Source organism: Saccopteryx bilineata, chromosome 4, assembly GCF_036850765.1.
Source record: "Saccopteryx bilineata isolate mSacBil1 chromosome 4, mSacBil1_pri_phased_curated, whole genome shotgun sequence".
Classification (NCBI taxonomy): Eukaryota; Metazoa; Chordata; class Mammalia; order Chiroptera; family Emballonuridae; genus Saccopteryx; species Saccopteryx bilineata.
In genome coordinates this window covers 222,297,309-222,324,584 of record NC_089493.1, presented here as the reverse complement: position 1 = coordinate 222,324,584, position 27,276 = coordinate 222,297,309, and the positions used below count along the sequence as shown (strand labels likewise).

The 27,276-nt window shown below is 38.6% G+C and overlaps 1 protein-coding gene across 1 annotated transcript in view; it reads left to right on the top strand.

Annotated features, from left to right (window-relative positions):
- KIAA0825 (KIAA0825 ortholog) overlaps window positions 1-27,276 on the top strand; it is a 565,493-nt gene that overhangs the window by 198,224 nt on the left and 339,993 nt on the right. The window lies entirely within an intron of this gene.

The window sequence follows — 27,276 nt, the reverse complement described above, 5'->3', positions numbered from 1 at the left end:
GGAGTAACAGAAGAGCATACTTCTCTTAATTGGACTTTTTTTCCCTGTAAGTGCTATATTAGAAAATGGTTAGTAACATTATGCCAATTTAATATTATATCTCACTGCTTTCCTGCTATACCTGTGAAGTGTTTCCTAACCATTTTCACATATCTACACATTTCTCCTTCTATTCTTAGTACACATGAAGCCAGATTAATTTTATCAACCACTAGTTTCATTTTCAGTTTCCTAAATCAGAATTGTTTTATTCTCCAGTCCAGTTCCCCGTCACCTGCAGGACCAATTCCATGTCCTTCAGCCATTCAGACATGATCCTGCCCTAATTTCTAATCTTATTTGCCACTCTCCCTTGTGTGTGCACCTGTACACACACACATTGTAGCCATTGTCCACAAAGCCTGGGCACATGCTCCCTGCACAACTCGGCTCTCACCCATGTTTCCAACTTGAAAGACACACCATAAACAACTTGTTTTCTACTGGTCTGCAAGGACCAGCTGATGTTCCAGATATTTGGAGGCTCCAGTTCACACTGATCTTTTCCTTGAACTTCACAGTATCCATTATCTTGGCTTCCTTTCTTTCTTCTTAAGTGAGAAGTGGGGAGGCAGAGAGACAGACTCCAGCATGTGCCCCGACCAGGATCCACCTGGCAAGCTCCTCTCTACGGGCAATGCTCTACCCATCTGGGGCCATTGCTCCAGTGCTCGGCAACCGAGCTATTTTAGGAGCTGAGGCAAGGCCATGGAGGGGCCTCAGCAGGTGGGGCCAAATTGCCATTATCTTGGCTTCTTGTTCACTCTTAGCCACTCTGCCTTATAATATTATTATAATGCATATTTGTCTGTGAATGAGGCAGATGTCACAGGCCTTGCCAGCCCATTGGTATAAAAATGAAATTTATAGCATTCCCCTGTCCAAATCACTCCAGTCATTTCTGGGAATGTTTGGTCTCTCAGATCTGCTTTCTCAGTTTCCCATACTTTTCTTGTCCATTCCACCTTGTTATTTGCTAGCCAAAAGCCCCTTTGGGGAGGTACCTCCCTGCTGAGCCCTTTTGAGAGTATTGCTTCTCCCATGGTGCCCTCAAATCCATAAAATTTGTGTTGTCACCACAACTCACTGTGTTTCACATAGAAGTTTGGCAATTGCCCTCTCCTCAATCCTAATCTGACCTTATTCCCTTAGACCCCACGCAGTTCTCCTTGGGCCTTACATCTTGCATAGTCCACTTGAAAGCAATTTCTTTAGCTTCAGGCTATGACTCCACTCTCCTAAAGGGAAAACAGCTGCTAGGGAAACTGCTTTCTCAAGTAGCCAACTTTTATGTTGACTTGTTTAGATGTCAGGCACTGTGCTAAGCATTTTATATTTCTTATCTAATTTGATTCTTATTATTACTTTATAAAGTACAGTGTGTCCATAAAGTCATGGTGCACTTTTGACTGGTCACAGGAAAGCAACAAAAGACAATAGAAATGTGAGATCTGCACCAAATAAAAGGAAAACTCTCCCAGTTTCATACCTATTCAGTGCAGTTCGATGTGGGCTCACGCACAGATTTTTTAGGGCTCCTTAGGTAGCTATCCCGTATAGCCTCTACAGACTCATCACTGACTGATGGCCTACCAGAACGGGGTTTCTCCACCAAACTGCCGGTTTCCTTCAACTGCTTATCCCACCGAGTCATGTTATTCCTATGTGGTGGCGCTTCGTTATAAATGCGCCGATATTCACGTTGTGCTTTGGTCACGGGTTCGAATTTAGCGAGCCACAGAACACACTGAACTTTCCTCTGTACCGTCCACATCTCGACTGGCATGGCCATGGGCTGCTCCGCTGTATACACGGTGTTACGTCATCATCTGCGCATGCACACATGCTGCCACATCATCCTCCAGAAACTGGGAGGGTTTTCCTTTTATTTGGTGCAGATTTCACATTTCTATCGTCCTTTGTTGCTTTCCTGTGACCGGTCAAAAGTGCACCATGATTTTACGGACACACTGTATATACTATTGTGAAAATTATCAACATTTTAGAGATTAAGATAATGTTGCTTGCCCAGAGACACACATAGCTGATAGATAATGGTGGACAGTTCTGGATTTTGAACCGAACCAGAACTTTCTGTCCCTTTTCCTCCCTATACAATTACTTACACAAGGTAAATCCCGGAGTTGGCGAGGAGTATCTGAACGAGCTGTCATCTATGCCCTCTCAGGTTGGATTGACAGGACACCCTAGTGCATATGTATTTAACTGGTCTTTACAGCTAGGTACTTAGGGCTGATCATAGATTTTTATATTCTTCCTCAAACTAGCACAGTGCTTTTTATAGGAAAATGTCCAGTAATTGGTCTGTCAGTGATCAGTTGGGATATAAAATATGAGACAAGGTGGCTATGTGGCATGGATAGTATCTGGCACAGCCTGGAGAGTTACTGTGATATAGTCACTGAAACTCACGGACATGGTCCCAGTAGAAAAATGTTCTCCTATCAATAGACTTATATAGAAGAGCCTGGAAAATCAATTGAGATAGAAACTTTTTTTTTTAACTTTTTTTTTGTTTTTTACTTTTTATTTATTCGTTTTAGAGAGGAGAAAGAGTGAGAGAGAGAACAGGGGGCGGGGGAGCAGGAAGCATCAACTCCCATATGTGCCTTGACCAGGCAAGTGCAGGGTTTCAAACTGGCAACCTCAGTGTTCCAGGTTGACGCTTTATCCACTGCGCCGCCACAGGTCAGGCAAGATAGAAACTTTTGACTATACTGATATAGACACTAAGTATAGGAAGAACAATTATAATTATGAATATTTAACCATATTTTCTCACAAATAAACCCCATATTTACTTTTCAGAAGTATTAGGTTTACTTTCTGGTGTGTGTGAGAGACTTCAGTTATCAAGGTCCCGCAGTATATCACCTTTGGTTTGGCTCTTATGTGGTAGACACACAAGTACATGTACCCAGTCTGCTCAAATACCCAGCATTTCTCACAAAGGCTAGTAGGTGTTTGATCAGGGTTACATAGCCACTCTAGTATTGTATTGAATTTATTAGCTATTTTAAATACTGTAAGGCTGAAGTGACAGAATTTACTAATCAATTGATTGATTGACTTATTAAGCTCTACTAGAAACCTTGTCACTTTAAGTTAGAAATAATATACTCATGGAATCTTATTAACTAAACTAAAATGAAAGTTATTATGTAATAAAAAATAAGTTTGTTTATTTTTGCAGAGATTTTCTTTTCATTTGTTTAGAAGTTTCAGAGTATTTCAGAACACCATTTGATAATCGAGAAGTTTGATCATATTTTTAGGAAAGCAAAATTTTAGAGTAAAATGTGCTGAATTAGTTGATTCAGGCAATCTAATTATCAGTATTTTTAATGGGAGAGTTTTTCTTTCTAAATAGTATCCTTTTAGTCTAATTGATAAAATTTAACTTTGTGTTAAATTGTCTCATGAATAAAAACAAAGATTTTAAGGAGATATATTTATGGTATATATCTTAAAACAAAGTTCCCTTCATTCAGTAAGCAGTTACTAATTCTGTTAGGTACAGAATTTTTTGATAGATAACTACACATTCCAAAGATTAAAATGTATGAGTTTATCTTATAGCTGGAGTGATAGCTTTAGCTTTTTGTTGGGCTCTATGAAAGTGATCTATCAGAATTTCTATTTTTAAAGAATCAGCAGAACATATATGAAAAGTCTATCTTATAATATGAGATGCTACTTCACTGAGGGTCAGAAAATAGCCAAATTAAATAAATGAATTATAAAATTTTAATTTATAATATATGCTGCATAGGCTGCAGTTTCTAGGGAGTACAACCATGTTTTTACCATGAGTAATAATTCCACGTGTAAAGAAGTATATAGTATTTTGAGGGAAAGCTTACACTACTAAAACTTGATACAAATAAACTGATGTCATGCGGTAGGTGATTTATAACATTCTTTGGGTACAGTTTGGTGGCATGAGAAGGTAATGTTTGTTGGTTATATTTTTAAAATAGGTTATCTTAAATTTGAAGAAAAATAATCAACTACAAATGTTTATAAAAGACTTCAAAATTGTAAGACACTATTTTGGATTACTGACTTTAAAAACCCAGGGTAACTGAGGCTACATGGCCTGAGCAGTTTCTTACATGTGGCATCAAAGGAGCAAATATTTGGCAATTTCCCAATTATTAGAAGGTGGCCTTCTCCTGCTAGCAACATTTGAATGAAGTGTGGCTGACATTCTTTTCTTTGCTCAGTGCCCAAAAATGATTTCCAAGGAAGCTTCTCATTTGCAACCGTAATATAACAACAACCACAAACTGGCAAATATAAAACATTTAACATGTTCCAGACATTGTTTCTAACTGCTTTAAATGTGTTCACTTGCTGAAGCCTTATAAGAACTCTATGTAGTAGGGACAATTATCATTTTCATTTTACAGATGAGGAAACTGAAACACATAAAACGTTAGTCATTTAACTAAGTCATGTACTTCCTAAGTGGCAAAGTAAGATGTGAACCAGACCACTGCCTTCCAGAGACTCCTTTCACCCATCACACTGCACAGCATCCAGGCAGGGCCACAGATCCTTTACCAAATTGCAGGTTGCACAATTCATGGGAGCTATCAGGCACCTCTATAATTGATAATTTTGAAAGCATCCTTTATACTTTCAAGCTTATAACAAAGTGCCTAAAGATAATCAACAGATTGGCAGAAAATTCTAGCTAAAAGATTGCTATACCTACCAAACAGTGGTTGATGTAAAATGAATGAATCAATTCAAATAATCTTATTTTATAGTTAATAGTTTCCTGATCTTTTGAGTCACAAGAGGCATATTATGGCAGAAGCGTGGTATTCTTGACTTTCAAGTACAAACACACCACGTGAGGAGCTGGTTAAAATGGAAGATTGTGTTTGAATAAGTGGGACCTAAGATTCTACACTGTCAACAAGCTCCCTGGTTTGCTGCTCCTGCAGCTGCTGTTCCCTGGACCACCTTTTGAGTAGAAAGACCATCCAACAAAGTATCTGTTGCTATGAAGGCAGAAGAATTGAGTGTATGGCTTGTCTTTTTAATGTATTATAGGCTTTTAAAGAGACCCAATTTACTTAAGATTATTTCTAAACCATCTTACCAAGAAGTTTACAGCAGTTAGAAGGCATGGTCTTACTCAAATACAGATATGATTATGTTACTCCCCTGCTAAAAACCTTTTGAGGCTGCCCACTACTTATCCAATCAGGACCCTAGTCTTTGAGGTATGAGCAATGCCTATGGTGTTCTGGCTATGTCGACCTGTCCATCATATTGTGTCCTCCTGTCCCCAGCTTAGTGTCCTCCAATTCATGCATAGTGTGGTCTAGGTTGTATATCCTAGATTTGTATATTTATAACAGCAATGTCCTTGCAGAAATGTCTTGAGGAAAAAGACAGCTGCTCCAACACCAGTGACCTTTCAGTTGTCCTATAAATATATCAAGTTCTTTCCACATACAGAATCTTTAAAATGTTGTTTGGGGAGCCCAGAATCTTCTTCCCTTCCATTTTCTAGCAACTATTAGTCATCTTCTAGCTTAAATATTACTTCCTAGGAAGTCATCTTTGATTGTTCTATAAGGTCCCATCATAATTCCTTCAGTTTTGTACTTGTCACAATTTTAAATAAAAGATTCATTCACATAATTTTGTATTTAATGTCTATCTTGGTCACTGTAAGTTCCAGGAGTGCAGAGACAACTCACCATTGTGTCCCCAGTGCATGGCCTGGTTCTTGACCTTCAGATTGGTATAGAACACATAGAACATGCTTTAAAAGTAAACATTTGTTGAATGAATGACTGAAGATCAACTAAATTTCTATGACAATAATCCTTTTTTTTTTTTTTGTATTTTTCTGAAGTTGGAAACGGGGAGGCAGTCAGACAGACTCCCACATGGGCCCAACCGGGATCCACCTGGCATGCCCAGCAGGGGGCGATGCTCTGCCCATCTGGGGTGTTGCTCTATTACAACCAGGGCCATTCTAGTGCCTGAGGCGGAGGCCATGGAGCCATTCTCAGCGCCCGGGCCAACTTTGCTCCAGTGGAGCCTTGGCTGCAGGAGGGGAAGAGAGAGACAGAGAGGAAGGAGAGGGGGAAGGGTGGAGAGGTAGATGGGCACTTCTCCTGTGTGCCCTGGCCGGGAATCGAACCTGGGACTCCTGCACGCCAGGCCGACACTCTACCACTGAGCTAACCAGTCAGGGCCAACAATCCTTTTTTATTCGTTAGCTTTGTGAATACCTTGAACTTCAGTTTCCTCATTTCTAAATAGGCTACTGATATTGACCTGTGTTCATTTTGAGGTTTGAAAAAGTAAACAAAGTCTCATTGTTTTCACTTAGGAGGCACTTAACCCTTTGAGTAGTGAGTTTTTTCATGCTCACTGATGCCCAGGAGTGAATTTTCTTTCAAAAAATGAAATTAGTTCCAGCTACAGTTTTATTAACTTAAAATCATGTTTGTTTGATAACTAATTTATAGAAACAAGAAGAACATACATTTACCTTTTTTTAAGGTTGCCTTACACATTTTTAAAATAAATCAATCATACTCTGGATGGTCAGGAGACACAAGGATGTACATGAACATTAGTACTACTCAAAGGGTTAATTTATATTAGAGTCTTTCTTTCTTTTATACTGAATGCCTAGAAGAATATTCCTGATGTTTTTTCTTCTGCAACTACTCTTCCTGTGCTCTCTATGTAGTGGTCTCTCCTTCTGCCTTCCAACAACTCTCCTTCTGTCTAAGCGTAAATTTAAGAGTCTCCCAGGGACAATTCCCAGCCAGAGCACACAGGAGAATCGCCCATCTGCTTCTTCACCTTTCCTCTTCTCCTTCCTCTCTATCTTTCTCTTCCCCTCCCACAGTCAAGGCTCCATTGGAGCAAAGATGGCCCGGGCGCTGAGGATGGCTCCATGGCCTCCACCTCAGGTACTAGAATGGCTCTGGTTGCAATGGAGCAATGCCCCAGATGGGCAGAGCACCGCCCCCTATGGGCTTGCTAAGAGGATCCTGCCCAGGCATATGTGAGAGTCTGTCTCTCTGCCTCCCTGCTTCTCACTTCAGGAAAAAAAAAATGTCTCCCAGGGAGGTAGGATTTTATACCTGTTTGCCTGAGGAAGTGTTGTACTAGCAGCTGTCATGCATATGAATATAAGAACTGGGCCAAATAAATATTCCCAACTTCTGTGTATCATACTATACCTTGAGAACCTTTGCATCTATAGACCTGAAGAGTGTCTAATGTAACTATACAAACATGTCTTCTTCAGTAGTTAATGTGCTTCCAGTGTTAGCATGTAAAATGATTGAGTATTATATTATAAGTGATACTATCATCACAAATTTGGCATCTTTTTTCCAACAACTCAGAATGATTTAACTAATATTTCATTTATGACCCTTAGATTATTAAGTTTGAAAATGAGAAAACTTAGATACAGAGAAATTGAATAAATTGCCCACTCGATATTGAAGTGGTTTTTGCTAGAGGAAAGAAGAGCCATTATTTCTTGAAAGTATATCTATTGTTTTTAAATGAATTTCAGAATGGAAACATGAAATGTAGTGGAAATAATTGTTCTTAGAAATAAGAAATAATATTCTACTTAATTCTGAAAATGGTGACTTGATTTTATAAGTACATTTCCTATTCAACTAATGTTTAATGGGCATTGGTCAGGTACAAGGCACTGTCTTCACTGCAGATACAGGGGTAAATATGGCAAACCTTATTGCCTTCATGTGCTGGAGGACTAATTGCTGGGAGGAAGTGAGAGGATGGACCTTGTGGAGTAAAACAATATAAAAATTAATTAAGTTCAACTGCTAATAAGTACCATGAAATGATTTTCTAAAACAGAATGACCACTAGGGGTTACCATATTGGCTGATAGAAAGGGCTGCACTGAAGAGCTAACACCTGTGTCTACTCCAGGGCAATGTGGGAATGAAGGGAAGATGTCTTTATGTAGTATCAGACATTTGAAATATATATACACTTTCTTTCAGTATTCTAGAATAGGAGTCAGCAAACATTTTCTACAGAAATCCAGATAATAAATATTTTAGGCTTTGTAGATCACACAGTCTTTATCACTGTGACTAGCCTCTACCATCTCAGGGAAAGCAGCCCCAAATGAGCATGGCTGTGTAGGGAGGAAAAGGTTAAGGTCCTTGGCTGGGGGTAAAAATTAAATTGACAAAGACAACTTTTTTGTGTGATAGAGAGAGAGAGAGAGAGAGAGAGAGAGAGAGAGAAAGGGACAATTAGAGACAGGAAGGGGGAGAGATGAGAAGCATCAATTCTTCACTGTGGCTTCTTTGTTGTTCACTGATTGCTTTCTCATATGTGTCTTGACTGGGGGGGGGCTACAGCAGAGCGAGTGACCCCTTGCTCAAGCCAGTGACCTCATGCTCAAGCTGATGAGCCCATGCTCGCTGGGGGTAAAAATTAAATTGACAAAGACAACTTTTTTGTGTGATAGAGAGAGAGAGAGAGAGAGAGAGAGAGAGAGAAAGGGACAATTAGAGACAGGAAGGGGGAGAGATGAGAAGCATCAATTCTTCACTGTGGCTTCTTTGTTGTTCACTGATTGCTTTCTCATATGTGTCTTGACTGGGGGGGGCTACAGCAGAGCGAGTGACCCCTTGCTCAAGTCAGTGACCTCATGCTCAAGCTGATGAGCCCATGCTCAAGCTGGCAACCTTGGGGTTTTGAACCTGGGTCCTCTGCATCCCAGTCCAGTGCTCTGTCCACTGCGCCACCATCTGGTCAGGCGACAAAGACCAATTAACAGAAGAAAAACATACAAATTGGTTTGATATAAATTTTCTGTGACATGGGAGCCCTTGTAAGTAAATGAAGACTCAAACAAACAGTTAAACCTGATTATTTTTATGTTAGGTTTACTGAAGAATGGACAATTATGGAAAAAGTGATAGGTCAATTGTATGAGGTACATGTAATAAATTGGGGGAAAGTTAGCAAGGTCTTGTTGTTAGGTTTATTCTCAGTTTCCCTTTGATGTTAGAGATAAGGATACCTCTTTCCTGCTGGTGTAGGAAGGGCAGCTCTCACGTGCGGTTTTATGACTTACTTCAGGAAAGAAGGGGCTTGAGCAAGGTCAGAGTAACCTTCCTGCTTCTGCCCTCTTCTCAATCTCCTTCAGCTTAAAATATTAAATATGACAAGGTGCCATACTTTGAAGCAGCATATCCTGGGCCCCATTGGCTGTATTCTAACGGAACTTATGGAAATTGACATTTGAATTTACATGGTTTTTGAATGTCTCAAAACATATTTTAGTTCTAATTATTTTTAGCTATTTAAAAACCATTCTTAGCTTGTGGACCATATAAAAAACAGGTGACAGGCTGGATTTGTCTCTTGGGCTATAGTTGCTAACCCTTGTTCTACAGTATTGTGCAGCACCCAAGCTCCTGATGGCTTTATCACTTCCCTGCAATGTGGTCACTTGCCAAGGAGATAAAAGACTTGGTCTCAGAAAATGATAAGACATTGAAAAAAGAAATCAAGGAATCTACAAACAAGTGGAAGCATATACCGTGTTCATTGGTAAGAAGAATAAACATTAAAATGTCTATATTACCCAAAGCAATCTGCAAATTCAATGTAATTCCTATTTAAATAGCAATGGCATACTTCAAAGATATAGGACAAATATTCCAAAAATTTATATGGAACCAGAAAATAACCCGAAAAGCTTCAAGAACTTGAAAATGAAGAATAAAGTGGGAGATATCACACTTCCTGATATCAAGTTATACTACAAGGTCATTGTAATCAAAACAGCTTGGTACTGGCATAAGAACAGTCATACAAATCAATGGAACAGAACAGAGAACCCAGAAATAAACCCACACCTTTATGGTCAATTAATATTTGACAAAGAAGGTAAGAGCATACAATGGAGTAAAAATAATTTTTTAATAAATGGTGTTGGGAAAATTGGACAGATACATGCAAAAAAATGAAACTGGACCACCAACTTACACCATTCACAAAAATAAACTCAAAATGGATAAAAGACTTAAATGTAAGTCACAACACCATAAACATCTTGGAAGAAAACATAGGTGGGAAACTCTTCGATATCTCTTCTAGCAATGTTTTTGCTGATTTATCTCCAAAGGCAAGTGAAATAAGAGACAAAATAGACAAATGAGAGTGTATCAAACTAAAAGGCTTTTGCACATCAAAAGACACCATTAATAAAATAATAAGACAACCCACACAATGGATGAACATATTTGCCAACACATTTGATAAGGTGTTAATAACCAGAATTTATAAAGAACCTCTAAAACTCAACATCAGGAAGGTAAAATATTTAATTAAGAAATGGGCAAAGGGGCCCTGGCCGGTTGGCTCAGTGGTAGAGCATCGGCCTGGCATGCGGAAGTCCCGGGTTCGATTCCTGGCCAGGGCACACAGGAGAAGCGCCCATCTGCTTCTCCACCCCTCCCCCTCTCCTTTCTCTCTGTCTCTCTCTTCCCCTCCCGCAGCCGAGGCTCCATTGGAGCAAAGTTGGCCCGGGCGCTGAGGATGGCTCCATGGCCTCTGCCTCAGGCGCTAGAATGGCTCTGGTCACAGCAGAGTGACACCCCAGATGGGCAGAGCATCGCTCCCTGGTGGGCTTGCCAGGTGGATCCTGGTCGGGCACCTGCGGGAGTTTGTCTGACTACTTCCCCATTTCCAGCTTCAGAAAAATACAAAAAAAAAAAAAAGAAATGAGCAAAGGAACTGAACAGACACTTCTCCAAAGAGGACATACAGATGGCCAATAGGCATATGAAAAAATGTTAAACATCACTAATCCTAAGATAAATGCAAATTAAAACCACAATCAGATATCACCTCACACCAGTCAGAATGGCGCTCATTAACAACTCAACACAGAATAAGTGCTGGCGAGGATGTGGAGAAAAGGGAACCCTCCTGCACTGCTGGTGGGAATGCAGACTGGTGCAGCCACTGTGGAAAACAGTATGACATTTCCTCAAAAAATTAAAAATGCAACTGCCTTTTGACCCAACTATACCACTTTTAAGAATATATCCTAAGAATACCAAATCATTGTTTCAAAAGAAGAAATGCACCCCCATGTTTATTGCAGCATTGTTTACAATAGCCAAGATCTGGAAACAGCCCAAGTGTCTGTCAGTGGACAAGTGGATTAAAAAGCTGTGGTACATATACATTATGAAATACTATTGAGCTGTAAAAAAGAAGGAAATCTTACCTTTTGCGATGGCATGGATGGACCTGGAGATTATTATGCTCAGTGAAATAAGTCTGGCAGAGAAAGACTTATCATATGACCTCACTTAAATGTAGAATCTAATGAACAAAGTGAACTGAGGAATGGAATAGAGGCAGAGGCGGGTCACAGCGACCAGAGGGACAGCAGTCAGAGGGAAGGGGGCTGAGGGGATGGGATCAGAGAAGATGAAAAGATTAGTGAAATTATAAGTACATAATGCATAGATACAGAAAACAGGACAGCAAATCCCAGAGGGAAGGTGAGAGGGAGTTGGGGGGGCAATGCAGGAAAAAAAGATTAAAAAATTTACACATTTACAAGAAAATTTAAAAAAATTAAAAAGAATAAAAAATGTCAACACAGGGGAAAGCAATGAAGATGTTAAGTAGGAACCAGGCCATACTTTGCTTAAATAAACCAGATATGTCAAAATTAAAGAAGAAAAGACTAGAGAACGCAACCTGACCAGGCGGTGATGCAGTGGATAGAGCATTGGACTGGGACACAGAGGACCCAGGTTCGAAACCCCAAGGTCACCAGCTTGAGCCCAAGGTCACTGGCTTGAGCAAGGAGTCACTCATTCTCCTGTAGCCCCATGGTCAAGGCACATATGGGAAAGCAATCAAGGAACAACTAAGGTGCCACAATGAAGAACTGATGCTTCTCATCTCTCTCCCTTCCTGTATGTTTGTCCCTCTCTCTGTCTCTGTCACACACACACACACACACAAAAAGACTAGAGAAGTCAATATAGTTATCTTCAAATATTTTGTCTTCATGTAAAAGCAATAAAAATAGGCTGTTCAATTTAGCAATTGGAGGTGCTTAGGAATAAGTTAGAAGGGGATGGATTTTGGCTGGCTGTCAGTCAGAATACCTGAATTCTCATTTTAATGGTAACTAAGGAAGTCGTTTACAGCTCTGTGCTTCTTTTCTCTGCACTACAGAGACTAGCTGAGATTCAGTAGTCCTTTCTACCAAGAGTGTTCAGTAACTTGAGTTTCCAGCAGAGGGACTGGCTGCCTTGAAGGCAGTGGACATCCCACCACTGAAGAGTTCAAAAGGAAGCGAGGCCTCCATTTCACAGGTGCTAGAGGGCTTTTTTATTTATCTACTCAACGGACGTTTATTCATTTATTGGACAAATACTTACTGACCTCCCTGTAAGGATATAATCTCATTATGTTTCTTAATCAGCTAGTTAGAATTTAGAAAAAACATGTGGGTTTAGGAGGCAAAAATTTTAAAAGCCTGTTTTTGCTGTACTTCGTTATTCTTGCAGAGGTCTACTACTAATGCAAAACCCCCCTTTACTCCACAAGTAATCAGTTGGATTAAAATGAAATCCAACTTTGGTGGTTTGAGTAATGATCATTTATTTTCCAATTGACAGTCTTAAGCAGAATAGTCCTTGAGTTTCTACTTTGTTTCCTTATGCTAAGAACTGCTCGCCTAAAGGGCTGGCAGTTAACTTGAGTCCATTTGCAAACATTAGAGTGATGATTCTGAGATTCAACTTTATAATACTCTTGCTAGATGCAATACTAGGAAAAGGTTTAATGGTCAAAAATACTATAGAAATACAACATACCTAATACTAAAATCCCTTCTTGGAATGTCACAGGGCTCATGAATAATTAATTAAAGGCTCTGAGAAATCCTGCAGAAAACAAAAGTATTTAATATTGTTGAAGCCAGCATTTCCAGAATATATGTACCACTCATTAACATACTATGAAATGCACTTTGTAAATCTTACCTCATAAAAACTGTAGGGGAAAACCCTAGCAGATACAGGTAAGCACAGTCAAAACTTTTTAAAAGAGGTCTGCCTATGTACATTTATAAATATGTAAATAATGCAAAATAATTTTGAAGTATACAGAATTCTCTGTATACCCAATACACATGATCAGTTACCAAGAAATTTGAATCAATTGCCCAATTATAAACTTGATTGAATATAACTATTTTCTTTCTTTTGTGTGTGTGTGTCAATTATACTTTAATATATTTTATTTAGAATGAAACAAAACTTTAAAATCTTAAAGACTAAATAGAAACAGGCTAAAACAAAATAAAATAATGTAAATAAGATTAAATGCAGAAATGTAGCTATTTTCTTGATGATTGAGAGTGCTTTTCTACTTTATTTTGTCAGCCTCTTTAAGACTCAGTTTCTTTATTTGTTAAATAAAAAGTGGAGATCACATTCACCTCATAGAGTTTTTGTGAGGATCAAGATACATGGGAAAATATATGTAAAACACTTATTTTAGTGCTTGAACTATGTGGACCTGGCTTCCATCTCACTATAATCATAGTCGTGAATTGAGACTGTGGTTATTCAATTGAGAAATCTGATGTTTAGTGTTTATTTGGGTACTGAAGAAAACAGCATAGAATAAGTTGTTAGTGCTGCAGTTCAATTGATATACAAGCATTTTAGGACATAAAGCAAGAAAATAATTTTCAGGATAAAACTTGATAAAGTGAATCCCTAAAAAGAATGATTTTTTTTGTCTTCATATGTTTAAGACCCATTACATGAGATTTTCTTTTTTAAAATTTCAAAATTGGCCAAAATAAGAATAGTTTAATGGGGGAAAAAAGAAATGATCAAGTAATATTTAATTGAAAACATAAATGGCAGGCCTTTGTGTCTATTGTTAGTCCTTTGACCATGCAAGATTTTCAACACTAATTTTCAGGACAGATTTCAAGTTTATTTCTGTTAATTTCCACAGTGGATTAGGCTGTGCCATTCAAATGTAGTGCTTCCCTAACACGATTTTCATGTGCTACTCCACCCCTTTCGTCTTGGATATTAATTTACTGGTTTAGTGTTTTAGGTTTTGAGTCCATGTGTTATATGCTACACTTTCTATTTTTGCACTTGCTCTCTCAAACCTATGTCTAAAGTAAGTCTTTCTTGTCTCCCTTTGGTTAGGGATGCTTGTTAGTACCCGGTTAATTGAGCCTCCCTAAGCTCATGGCACACTCTTCCACATTGCTGCCAAATCCATTGCAGTGACTCCACAGGAGCTTGTCATTAACAACATCTTGTAGAATGTAAAAATTAAGCAGCCCTGGAAAACAAAGTGCTAGTGTATCGTGTGTGTGTGTGTGTGTGTGCGTGCGTGTGTGTGTATGTGTGTATTCTTTGGTAGCAATAAACAATCTCCTGGTGAGTTGGTGGAGTTCCTCACTGGACACCACCCTTCCTTTGAAGCACTAACAAGTCCATCTCTCAAAAGGAGTTTAAAATAATGACTGCAGTGCAAAGGGCCCTTCAGTGTTTTTGAAAAGATAATCTGTTTCTAAATCCTGTATTTGTTTATATAATGTTTAAACCATTTGATAAAGGAAAAGGCAGATGGAATTTAAAATAGCAGCTTTATTATTGGTTAATACCTGGGTCAGAGAATATGACTTTAAATATGTGGCCTGTCAACATTGCTTTCCAGAATAAACTCATCCCTACCTCCCTCCAACTGCCCTAAATCACCCCTCACTACCCACGAAACCACCAACAGAGCTGACAAACCACAGGACTCCCTTACAGTGGAGCCCCCCTAGTTGACTTAAGAGAAGGGAGAGCTGGCCAGAATGCAGCCCCCTGCAGTCAAGTGACCCCCCTAACGCAGAGCCACCCATGTTTAGGCTTCTCTCACCCCTAACTCCACCCCCAAGCTCACCACTGAGATGAGTTCCTCTTCCTTCTTTAGAATGAAGAGTGGGAAAAACAGGAATGTGACTCTTGCTAAAGGGAGGAAGGTCTTGGTATGTAAGGCATAGGCTATGGAGGACTTAAAAGTCAGCCAGAGGAATTTAGATTGAATGTATGTTCTGGGGAGTGTTTTGGTTAAAACAAGAGATAAAGAAAACCTAAACTCTATTGATAGTGCTTGGAACAGAGAAGAAGGGACACAAAGGGGAAAAAATAAACACTTTTTTTTTAGCAGAGAGTGAGAGAAAGTGGGGTGGGACAGACAGACAGGAAGGGAGAGAGATGAGAAGCATCATCTGGTAGTTGCAGCACTTTAGTTGTTCATTGATTGCTTTCTTATACATGTCTTAACCAGGGGCTCCAGCTGAACCAGTGACCCCTTGCTCAAGCCAGTGACCTTTGGGCTTAAACCACCAACCATGGAGTCATGTCTATGATTACATGCTCACACTGGTGACCCTGCACTCAAGCTGGTGAGCCTGTGTTCAAGCCTGCAACCTTGGGGTTTCAAACCTAGGTACTCAGCATCCCATGCCAATGCTCTACCCACTGCACCACCACCTGGTCAGGTGAAAAAAATAAACATTTGATTTATTATAGAAAGGGGACGAAGGAGGGGACATATTTATTTTATTACATCTAAAAATTCAGAGTAGGAATAAAAATTTCTGAAGCATTGAGTCTGGAGATGAACAGACAATGGTGTTGTCCCAGACAGAAGTAGGGAACATGGTAAGGAGCATGAAAGAGAAAGGTCTGAGCTCGGGATAGATAATTTGGAAGCTTTTACAAAAGAGGAATCATTAAAATCAAAGGATAACAGAATTGTTGAACCAAGCGTAAAGCACTGAGGCTGGCAGTAGGACAAGGCCATGGTTCTGAGGGGGTCCCCATGGGCTAATGCGTCTTCCCTCTCCCACTACTTGATTTTGTAGTCTATGTCAGCCTGACCACGTGGTGGCACAGTGGATAGAGCATTGGCATGGGATGCTGAGTACCCAGGTTTGAAACTCTGAGATCGGTCATAGAAATGGCACCATGAGGACACGGACCATAAAATCTCCCCAAAATTTCAACAAGTTCAACAACCAGAGACAGAAAAACCTATTCTTGGAGCATCCGAGAGTTTTACACCCTGAAGGCAAAGTGCTATCAACAAGACCACCCTCAGATGCCACTAAGAAAAAGGAAATCAAATATCATGGATACAAAAGAAAGAGAAGTAACACAAATAGATGTGGAAAAATCTATGGAGAAAAAAATTAATATATTGGAAACCTTGGAGCTAAATGACAGAGAATTTAACATGGAAATCCTAAAAATACTCAGAGATATACAAGAAAACACAGAAAGGCAATTTAGGGAGCTCAGAAAACAACTCAACAAACACAAAGAATATATTAGCAAGGAAATTGAAACTATAAAAACAAATCAAACAGAAATGAAAAACTCAATTCATGAACTGAAAAATGAGGTAACAAGCTTAGCTAATAGAACAGGCCAGATAGAAGATAGGATTAGTGACATAGAAGACAAGCAACATGATGCACAACAGAGAGAAGAAGAGAGAGGCTCAAAAATTTAAAAAAATAAGAAAGCCCTACAGGAATTGTCTGACTCCATCAAAAAGAATAACATAAGAATAATAGGTACATCAGAGGGAGAAGAGAGAGAAAATGGAATGGAGAATTTATTCAAACAAATAATAGACGAGAACTTCCCAAGCCTGTGGAAAGAAATAAAGCCTCAAATTCAAGAAGCAAACAGAACACCGAGTTTTCTTAACCACAACAAACCTACTCCAAGGCACATCATAATGAAAATGGCACAAACCAACGACAAAGAAAAAATTCTCAAGGCAGGCAGGGAAAAGAAGAATACAACATATAAAGGAAGGCCCATTAGATTATCATCAGATTTTTCAGCAGAAACTCTACAGGCTAGAAGAGAGTGGACCCCAATATTTAAAGTCCTGAAAGAGAGGAACTTTCAGCCAAGAATACTATACCCATCAAAGTTATCCTTCAAGTACGAAGGAGAAATAAAAACATTCACAAATACAGAAAAGATGAGGGAATTTATCATCAGAAAACTCCCACTTCCAGAAATACTAAAGGGGGTTTTCCAACCAAATTCAAGAACAAAACAAAACCACAAGTAAAAGTTCCACCAAGAACACAATAAAACCAAATTTAAACTGTGACAACAAAAGGAAAAAAAAGGGGGAGATGACAGAGATTAACAGTAGCAAAAGACGATGAAGTGCAGAAACACTTGCAAGATAGGGTACTACAATGAATATGGTAGGTACCCTTTTCATTACTTAATGGTAACCACCCTTGAAAAAACCACAACAAAAGCACATGACTTAAAAAAGGTAGCAACAGAGGAAAGAAGTATGGAATATAAAGAAACAAAAACAAATGATAGAAAAACAAAAGAGAAGGATAAAACAAGACACAAAACTAACAGAAAGCAATTTATAAAATGGCAATAGGGAATCCACAAATGTCAATAATTACACTAAACGTAAATGGATTAAACTCACCAATAAAAAGACACAGAGTAGCAGAATGGATTAAAAGAGAAAATCCACTGTATGCTGCCTACAAGAAACACATCTAAGCAACAAGGATAAAAACAAATTCAAAGTGAAAGGCTGGAAAACAATACTCCAAAAAAAAGCAGGCATAGCAATACTCATATCTAATAATGCTGACTACAAGACAGCAAAAGTACTCAGAGACAAAAATAGTCATTTCATAATGATTAAGGGGATGCTGAATCAAGAAGACATAACAATTCTTAATATATATGCACCAAACCAAGGAGTACCAAATATATAAGACAGCTACTTATTGACCTAAAAACCAAAACTGACAAAAATACAATCATACTTGGAGACCTCAATACACCACTGACGGCTCCAGATTGGTCATCCAAACAGAAAATCAATAAAGATATAGTGGCCTTAAACAAAACACTAGAGAACCTGGATATGATAGACATCTATAGGACACTTCATCCCAAAGCGACAGAGTATACATTTTTCTCTAGTGTACATGGAACATTCTCAAAAATTGATCATATGTTGGGCCATAAAAATAATATCAGCAAATTCAGAAAAATTGAAAATGTACCAAGCATATTTTCTGATCATAAAGCCTTGAAACTAGAATTCAACTGCAAAAAAGAGGAAAAAACCCCCACAAAAATGTGGAAACTAAACAACATACTTTTAAAAAATGAATGGGTCAAAGAAGAAATAAGCGCAGAGATCAAAAGATATATACAGACAAATGAAAATGACAATACGACATATCAGAATCTTTGGGATGCAGCAAAAGCAGTGATAAGAGGGAAGTTCATATCACTTCAGGCCTATATGAACAAACAAGAGAGAGCCCAAGTGAACCACTTATCTTCACACCTTAAGGAACTGGAAAAGGAAGAACAAAAACAACCCAAAACCAGCCGAAGAAAGAAGATAATAAAAATCAGAGCAGAAATAAATGAAATAGAGAACAGAAAAACTATAGAAAAAATTAATAGAATAAGGAGCCAGTTCTTTGAAAAGATCAACAAAATTGACAAACCCCTGACAAGACTTACCAAGGAAAAAAGAGAAAGAACTCATATAAACAAAATCCAAAATGAAAGAGGAGAAATCACCACGGACATCGTAGATATACAAAGAATTATTGTAGATTACTATGAAAAACTTTATGCCACTAAATTCAACAACCTAGAAGAAATGGATAAATTCCTAGAACAATACAACCTTCCTAGACTGAGTCATGAAGAAACAGAAAGCCTAAACAGACCTATTAGTAGAGAAGAAATAGAAAAAATCATTAAAAACCTCCCCAAAAATAAAAGTCCAGGCCCACACGGCTATACTAGTGAATTCTATCAAACATTCAAAGAAGAGTTGGTCCCTATTCTACAGAAGGTCTTCCAAAAAATTGAAGAAGAAGCAATACTTCCAAACACATTTTTTGAGGCCAAAATAACCCTCATACCGAAACCTGGCAAGGATGGCACAAAAAAAGAAAACTACAGACCAATATCTCTAATGAATACAGATGCTAAAATACTAAACAAAATACTAGAAAATCGAATATAACAATATATTAAAAATATAATACATCATGATCAAGTGGGATTCATCCCAGAATCTCAAGGATGGTTCAACATATGTAAAACATAATACACTACATCAACAAAACAAAGAACAAAAACCACATGATCTTATCAATAGATCCAGAAAAGGCATTTGATAAAACACAACACAACTTTATGTTTAAGACACTCAACAAAATGGGTATAGAAGGAAAATATCTCAACATGATAAAGGCAATATATGGAAAACCATCAGCCAACATCATATTAAATGGCATAAAACTGAGGACTTTCCACCTTAAATCAGGAACAGGACAGGGTTGTCCACTCTCTCCACTCTTATTTAACGTGGTGCTAGAAGTTCTGGCCAGAGCAATCAGACAAGAGAAAGAAATAAAAGGCATCCATATCGGAAAAGAAGAAGTAAAGGTATCACTTTTTGCAGATGATATGATCCTATACATCAAAAACCCCAAAGACTCCTCAAAAAGATTACTAGAAACAATAAACCAATACAGTAAGGTCACAGGATACAAAATTAACATACAAAAGTCCATAGCCTTTCTATATGCCAACAATGAAATATTAGAAAATGAACTAAAGATAATAATCTCCTTCATGATTGCAACAAATAAAATACCTAGGAATAAACATAACAAAGAATGTAAAGGACCTATATAATGAAAACTACAAAAGATTGTTAAGGGAAATCAAAAAAGATACAATGAGATGGAAAAATATTCCTTGTTCATGGGTAGGAAGAATAAATATAATCAAAATGGCTATATTACCCAAAGCAATATATAAATTTAATGCAATTCCCATCAAAATTCCTATGACATTCTTTAAAGAAATGGAACAAAAAATCATCAGATTTATATGGAACTATAAAAAACCCCGATTAGCCAAAGCAATCCTAAGGAAAAAGAATGAAGCTGGGGACATTACAATACCTGACTTCAAACTATATTATAGGGCCACGATAATCAAAACAGCATGGTATTGGCAGAAAAATAGACACTCAGACTAATGGAACAGAATAGAAAGTCTAGAAATAAAACCACATATATATGGTCAAATAATTTTTGATAAAGGGGCCAAAAACACACAATGGAAAAAAGAAAGCCTCTTCAACAAATGGTGCTGGGAAACTGGAAAGCCACATGCAAAAGAATGAAACTCGACTACAGCTTGTCCCCTTGTATGAAAATTAATTCAAAATGATCAAAGACCTAAATATAAGACCTCAAATAATAAAGTACATAGAAGAAGACATAGGTACTAAAATCATGGATCTGGGTTTTAAAGAGCATTTTATGAATTTGACTCCAAAGGCAAGAGAAGTGAAGGCAAAGATAAATGAATGGGACTACATCAGAATAAAAAAGTTTTTGCTCAGCAAGAGAAACTGACAACAAAATAAACAGACAGCCAACTAAGTGGGAAATGATATTTTCAAACAACAGCTCCGATAAGGGCCTAATATCCAAAATATACAAAGAACTTATAAAACTCAACAACAAACAAACAATCCAATAAAAAAAATGGAAAGAGGACATGAACAGAAACTTCTCCCGGGATTAAATACAGATGGCCGACAGATATATGAAGAGATGCTCATCTTCATTAGTTATTAGAGAAATGCAAATAAAAACTACAATGCGATACCACCTCACATCTGTTAGATTAGCTATTATCAACAAGACAGGTAATAGCAAATGCTGGAGAGGCTGTGGAGAAAAAGGAACCCTCATTCACTGTTGGTGGGACTGTAAAGTAGTGCAACCATTATGGAAGAAAGTATGGTGGTTCCTCAAAAAACTGAAAATAGAACTACCTTATGATCCAGCAATCCCTCTACTGGGTATATACCCCAAAAACTCAGAAACATTGATACGTAAAGACACATGTAGCCCCATGTTCATTGCAGCATTGTTCACAGTGGCCAATGGAAACAACCAAAAAGCCCGTCAATAGATGACTGGATAAAGAAGATGTGGCACATATACACTATGGAATACTACTCAGCCATAAGAAATGATGACATTGGATCATTTACAACAAAATGGTGGGATCTTGATAACATTATACAGTGAAATTAGTAAATCAGAAAAAAACAAGAACTACATGATTCCATACATTGGGGTGGGACATAAAACGACACTAAGAGACATGGACAAGAGTGTGGTGGTTACCGGGGGTGGGGGAAAGGGGGGGCGTGGGAGGGAAGGAGGATAGGGGGAGGGGCACAAAGAAAACTAGATAAAAGGTGACAGAGGACAATCTGACTTTGGGTGATGGGTATGCAACATAAGTGAATGACAAGATAATCTGGACATGTTTTCTTTGAATATATGTACCCTGATTTATTGATGTCACCCCATTAACATTAATAAAAATTTATAAAAAGAAAAAAAAGAAACCCTGAGATCGCCAGGTTGAGCACAGGCTCATCAGCTTAAGCACAGGGTCACTGACTTGAGCGAGGGATCATAGACATGACCACATGTTCGCTGGCTTGAGCAAGAGATACTGGCTCAACTGCAGCCCCCTAGTCAAGACACATAGGTGAAAGCAATCAATGAACAACTAAGGTGCCACAAGTACGAGTTGATGCTTCTCATCTGTTGTGCAGATTAAATATATTATGCTCACTTTGTTAAAGATGACGCTGCCCACATGGAAGCCCGTCACCGAAGTGATTGCTTGGGATGGGTGTGATTATGTTAATATGTGTTGGGGGAGGGCTTTTGTGCCAAAAGGTTTTAAAAGGAAGAGAGATCACATTGTTCTGGGAGAAGAGTGATTGCATTCTTTTTTTTTTTTTTTTTTTAATTTTTCTGAAGCTGGAAACAGGGAGAGACAGTCAGACAGACTCCTGCATGCGCCCCACCGGGATCCACCCGGCACGCCCACCAGGGGCGGTGCTCTGCCCCCCAGGGGGCGATGCTTTGCCCATCCTGGGCGTCGCCATATTGCGACCAGAGCCACTCTAGCGCCTGAGGCAGAGGCCACAGAGCCATGCCCAGCGCCCGGGCCATCTTTGCTCCAATGGAGCCTTGGCTGCGGGAGGGGAAGAGAGAGACAGTGAGGAAAGCGCGGCAGAGGGGTGGAGAAGCAAATGGGCGCTTCTCCTATGTGCCCTGGCCGGGAAGTGATTGCATTCTATGAGGAGTGCAGAGAGCAGGGAGGAGAGCAGAGTAAGGCCACGTAGAGGAGAGGAGAAGCAGTCAAGATGGCAGAGTAATGAAGGAGAAGCCAGTTTGTGCAAAGAGAAGGAGATGGGGAACAGAGGTGAATAAGGCTAGTGAGCTAGACACCTTTGATTCTAGGAAACTTGGATAAGTCAGTAGCCTTGTGAGCACTGAATGAGTGGGTTTTGGAGCCCCGTGTGTGTTTTTACTTGCCGGCCGGGTGCAAACTAGGATTAAAGGTAATAGCCCACCAGTTTTTGGCTCTGTTGTTTCATTACCGACTGCCTGAATCCAATGCAAACCTGCATGGGCCAGGTGGCTGTGATGGTGGCCATGGCTACTGGCTTTACAAAGCTCGTTGCCCAGGTGATGATATTGGTTGCCCTTCTTGCTTGGGATGTGCGTGATTATATTAATGTGTGTTGGGGGCGGGCTGTGGGCAGGCAGGATCCTTGTAGCCTGGGGCTTGGTTTTGCGACTAAGCCTTTCCCACCCTTTTTGATGTGGGGTGGTGCACTCTCATAAGGAATCCCATTATGCCTCAGATAAGTGACTTTGTATCAGAGACTTCCTTGTTTGTATATTGGATTAAAGGTTTTGGTTTCTACACTATAAAGTGGGGCAGACTGGGAGCCTGCTCTCTCTTGGTTCCTGAGATTAGCATTAGAAGAGGCATTACATTCTAGGAGGAACCCATGCTGGAGGAGAGCAGAGAAGGGCCACGTGGAGGAGAGGCAGCCAAGATAGAGGAGTGCTGAAGAAGCCAGTTTGTGCAGTTTGTGCAGAGAGGAGGAGATGGGGAACAGAGGTGAATAAGGCTAGTGAGCTAGAAACCTTTGATTCTAGGAAACTCAGATAAGTCAGTAGCTTTGTGAGCACTGAATGAGTGAGTTTTGGAGCCCAGTGTGTGTATTACTTGCCCGCCAAGCAAGCTAGGATTAAAGATAATGGCCCACCAGTTCTTGGCTCTGTTGTTTCATTACCGTCTCTCCGAATCTAATGCAAACCTGCATGGGCCAGGTGGCTGTGATGGTGGCCGTGGTACTGACTTTACATCATCTCTCTCCCTTCCTCTTTGTTGATTTTTGTCTGTTCCTTCATATCTCTCTCTCTCTCTCTCTCTCTCTCTCAAAAAAAATAGGCTATGTCAAATAGTCTTGATCTTTTCTTCATGTTATTAATGGCTGCTTTGGTGTTATGATGACCGAATTAAGTAGTTGAGGTAGAGACCAAATGACTTATGAAATTTAAAATATTTACTAGCTAGCCCTTTATAGGAAATGTTTGCCAAGTTCAGTTTTAGATGATAAAAGAGAAGGAGCTACAGAAAAGAAGTCAATGAGGCACCATGAAATGAAGAGATTGTGGCCATAAGGAAGTCAAGAGAGGAGATGGTTTCTAAGGAGTAGATAAAGAGAAAGGATACAGTGGATAAGAAGGATGCTTTTCAAGGGGAATATCTTCAACTGTTAGAGGACTAGGAGGTAAATGTCATTCCACAAAATCATATTCTATACAGACCATAACCAACAAAAAATACACAAAAGGTCTATTTATTTCTCCCACATCTCTCCCTGTTTAGTATTAAAATATTAGTTAAATATGTAGTGCAGATACAGGTACTTCTGGAAGATACCTGTGGACAAAAAAGGAGCCACATGCTGAACCTGACAAGATAGGGAAAGCCTGCATGGTGGCCCTGCAGACTCAGAGACCTAAAGTAACCACACAGGATGGTCTGAAATGAAAACTTCTAACTAAAAGAAGTCCTGGGACATGTAGTCATGTTCTGAAGGTATTTTTCTCTAATAAAGGTCAGTGGTTACCTTAATCTGTTGTCCTTAGAATCCACAGCAGCATACCTGATAACATGTTTTTGAAGTGTGATGTCAGGGTATCTTCTTCTCCTGCTTCCCGCAGGGCAGGCATTCCATCTGAGCAGGAACCCACAAACCCCTTCATGGTTACTGTTATTATGTTAATTATTAAATGTTAATTATCTTATTCCTGCTTGTGTAAAAGAAGCTTCAGTATATACATTTTTACTTCTTTTTTAATTTTTAAATTTTATTTAAAAAGTTAACTTTAACAGGGTGACCTTGATCAATGAGAGTACACAGATTTCAGGTAAACATTTCTATAACATTTGAACTATTGATTGACTATGTTCTATACCCATCACCCAAAGTCAAATAATTTTCCATCAACTTATATTTGTCCCTCTTTACACTCTTCCCCATCCAATACCTCCTCCCCATTCACTCAAGTCCCCCTCTCCCTCCACTATGTCCCATTGCCCCGGTAACAACTTCACTTTTATCTGTGTCCATAAGTCTCAATTTTATATCCTACCTATGTGTGAATTCATACACTATTTAGCTTTTTATGATTAACTTATTTCACTCAGTTAATGATGATCTCAAAATCCATTCATGTTGTCATAAAATGTCACTATGTCATTGTTTCTTATGGCTGAGTAGTATTTCATTATATATATGTACCAAATCTTCTAATCCTCTTTTGAGTAATACTTTGGTTGTTTCCATGTATTGGCCACTGTGAACAATGCTGCAATGAACATGGGGTGCACATATCTTTATGTACCACTATTTTCACGTTCTGGGGGCAGATATCCAGTAGAGAGATTGCTGGGTCATATGGTAATTCTACAGTGGTACCTTGACACATGAGCACTTTAAATCATGAGCAATTTGAGAGACAGGCAGTCACTCGTGGGATTTTTTGCTTTAAGTCAAGAGCAGATATTTGAATCACAAGCTTCTGCGACCCTCCACTAGATGGCCTGCTGAATGTTCTGAAAGGGAGGCAGAAACGAGGTTCCATGAAAAGGTTTTTGTTGAAACGGCCTCTCAGTGAAAGCAAGTTAAGTGTGGTAAAAAAAAAAAGCCAAAAGTTAGTGAAGAAAATGATGATTAAGCAAAATAAAAAAATAACAATTAAGTTTAACGATAAAGTTACATATCATATGTAGTGTGTAAGTTAAACTGCAATTAAATATAGCATTAAGTGTGTAGGGAGTAAGTTATGTTAAGTGATAGCACACAAAATGAAAACCTCCTCCGCCAGTCTCCTCCCCCTCCACCAGCACCTTCACCTGACCTTGAAGGTAAATATACTTCATAAACCAGTTTATTTCTTTACATTCTCTTATTGTGTGTGTGTGTGTTTGTTATTTGTAAATTACATTTTCTTATTTAAAAGCATATAAAACAAAAATTTTGTTTGGTTTTTGGGGGCTGGAACAGAATTATTGCATTCCCATTAATTTAAATGGGGAAATTAGATTTGACACATGAGCAAATTAAGTCATAAGCTTGGCCATGAAACAAATTAAACTCATGTGTCAAGGTACCACTGTATTTATTCTTAATTTTTTGAGGAACCACCATACTTTCTTCCATAATGGTTGTACTAATTTATATTTCTACCAGAATTGAATGAAGATTCCTTTTTCTTCACATCCTCTCCAACACTTGTTATTATGTCTTATTGATCATAGCCAATCTAACAGTTGTGAGGTGGTATCTGATTGTAGTTTTGATTTGCATTTCTCAAATAGTGAAGATGAGCGTCTTTTCATAAACCTGTTGGCCATTTGTAAGTCCTCTTGGGAGAAGCATCTGTTCATGTCCTTTTCCCCATATTTTAAATTGTATTGTTTGCCTGTTTGTTGCTGAGCTTTGTGAGTTCTCTGTATATTTTGGATATGAACCCCTTATTAGAGCTGTTGTTTGCCAATATCATCTCCCATTTAGTTGGTTGCCTGTTTGTTTTGTTATCAGTTTCATTTGCTGTGCTTTTTAGTTTGATATAGTCCCATTCATTTATTTTTGCCTTCACATCCCTTGCCTTTGGGGTCAAATTCATAAATTGTTCATACAGCCAAGGTCCATGAGCTTAGTATCTATGTTTTCTTCTATATAATTTATAGGTTTAGATCTTATATTTAGGTCTTTGATCCATTTTGAATTAATTTTTGTGCAAGGGGACAAACTGTATTTTTTTAAAGTGTTGTTGTATTCGAGTTGCTACTATTTTGTTTAGGATTTTTGCATCTGTATTCACTAAAGAAAATTGATCTGTAGTTTTCTTTTTTTTGTTGTTATCCTTGCCAGAGTTATGTTGGCCTCATAAAATGTATTGGGAAGTATTGCTTCTTCTTCTATTTTTTGAAATACTTTGAGAAGTTTAGTACCAAATCTTCATGGAATGTTTGGTAGAATTCCCTAGTGTAGCCATCTGGTCTTGGACTTTTGTTTTTGGGGAGGTTTTTGATGGTTGTATTCTATTTGCTCCCTGCTTCTTCGTGACTCAGTGTAGGAAAATTGTATAGTTCTAGGAATTTATCCATTTTCTGTAGGTTGTTGAATTTGGTGGCATATAATCTTTCATAATACTCTACTATGATCTTTTATATATCTATGATGTCTGTGGTCATTTCTCCTCTTTCATTTTGGATTTTGATTTTATGAGTCCTTACTCTTTTTTCCTTAGTGAGTCTAGGCAGTGGTTTGTCACTTTTATTGATCTTTTCAGAAAACCAGCTCTTTGTTGTATTATTGTTTTAGAGTTTTTTTGTTCTCTTTTTCATTTAATTCTGCTCTAATTTTTACTATTTTCTTTCTTCTGCTGACTTTGGGCTGCCTTTGTTCTTCTTTTTCTAATTCCTTAAGGTGTGATGGAGATGGAGTTGAGAAATGTTGAAGCAGTAACTAGAGCAGCGGTTCTCAACCTGTGAGTCGTGACCCCAGAGGGGTCGCCTAAAGCCATAGGAAATACATATTTTATTTAAAAATGTATTGTATAAGACTCTTCAACCAAGGAACGCTGAAGAAGCCACA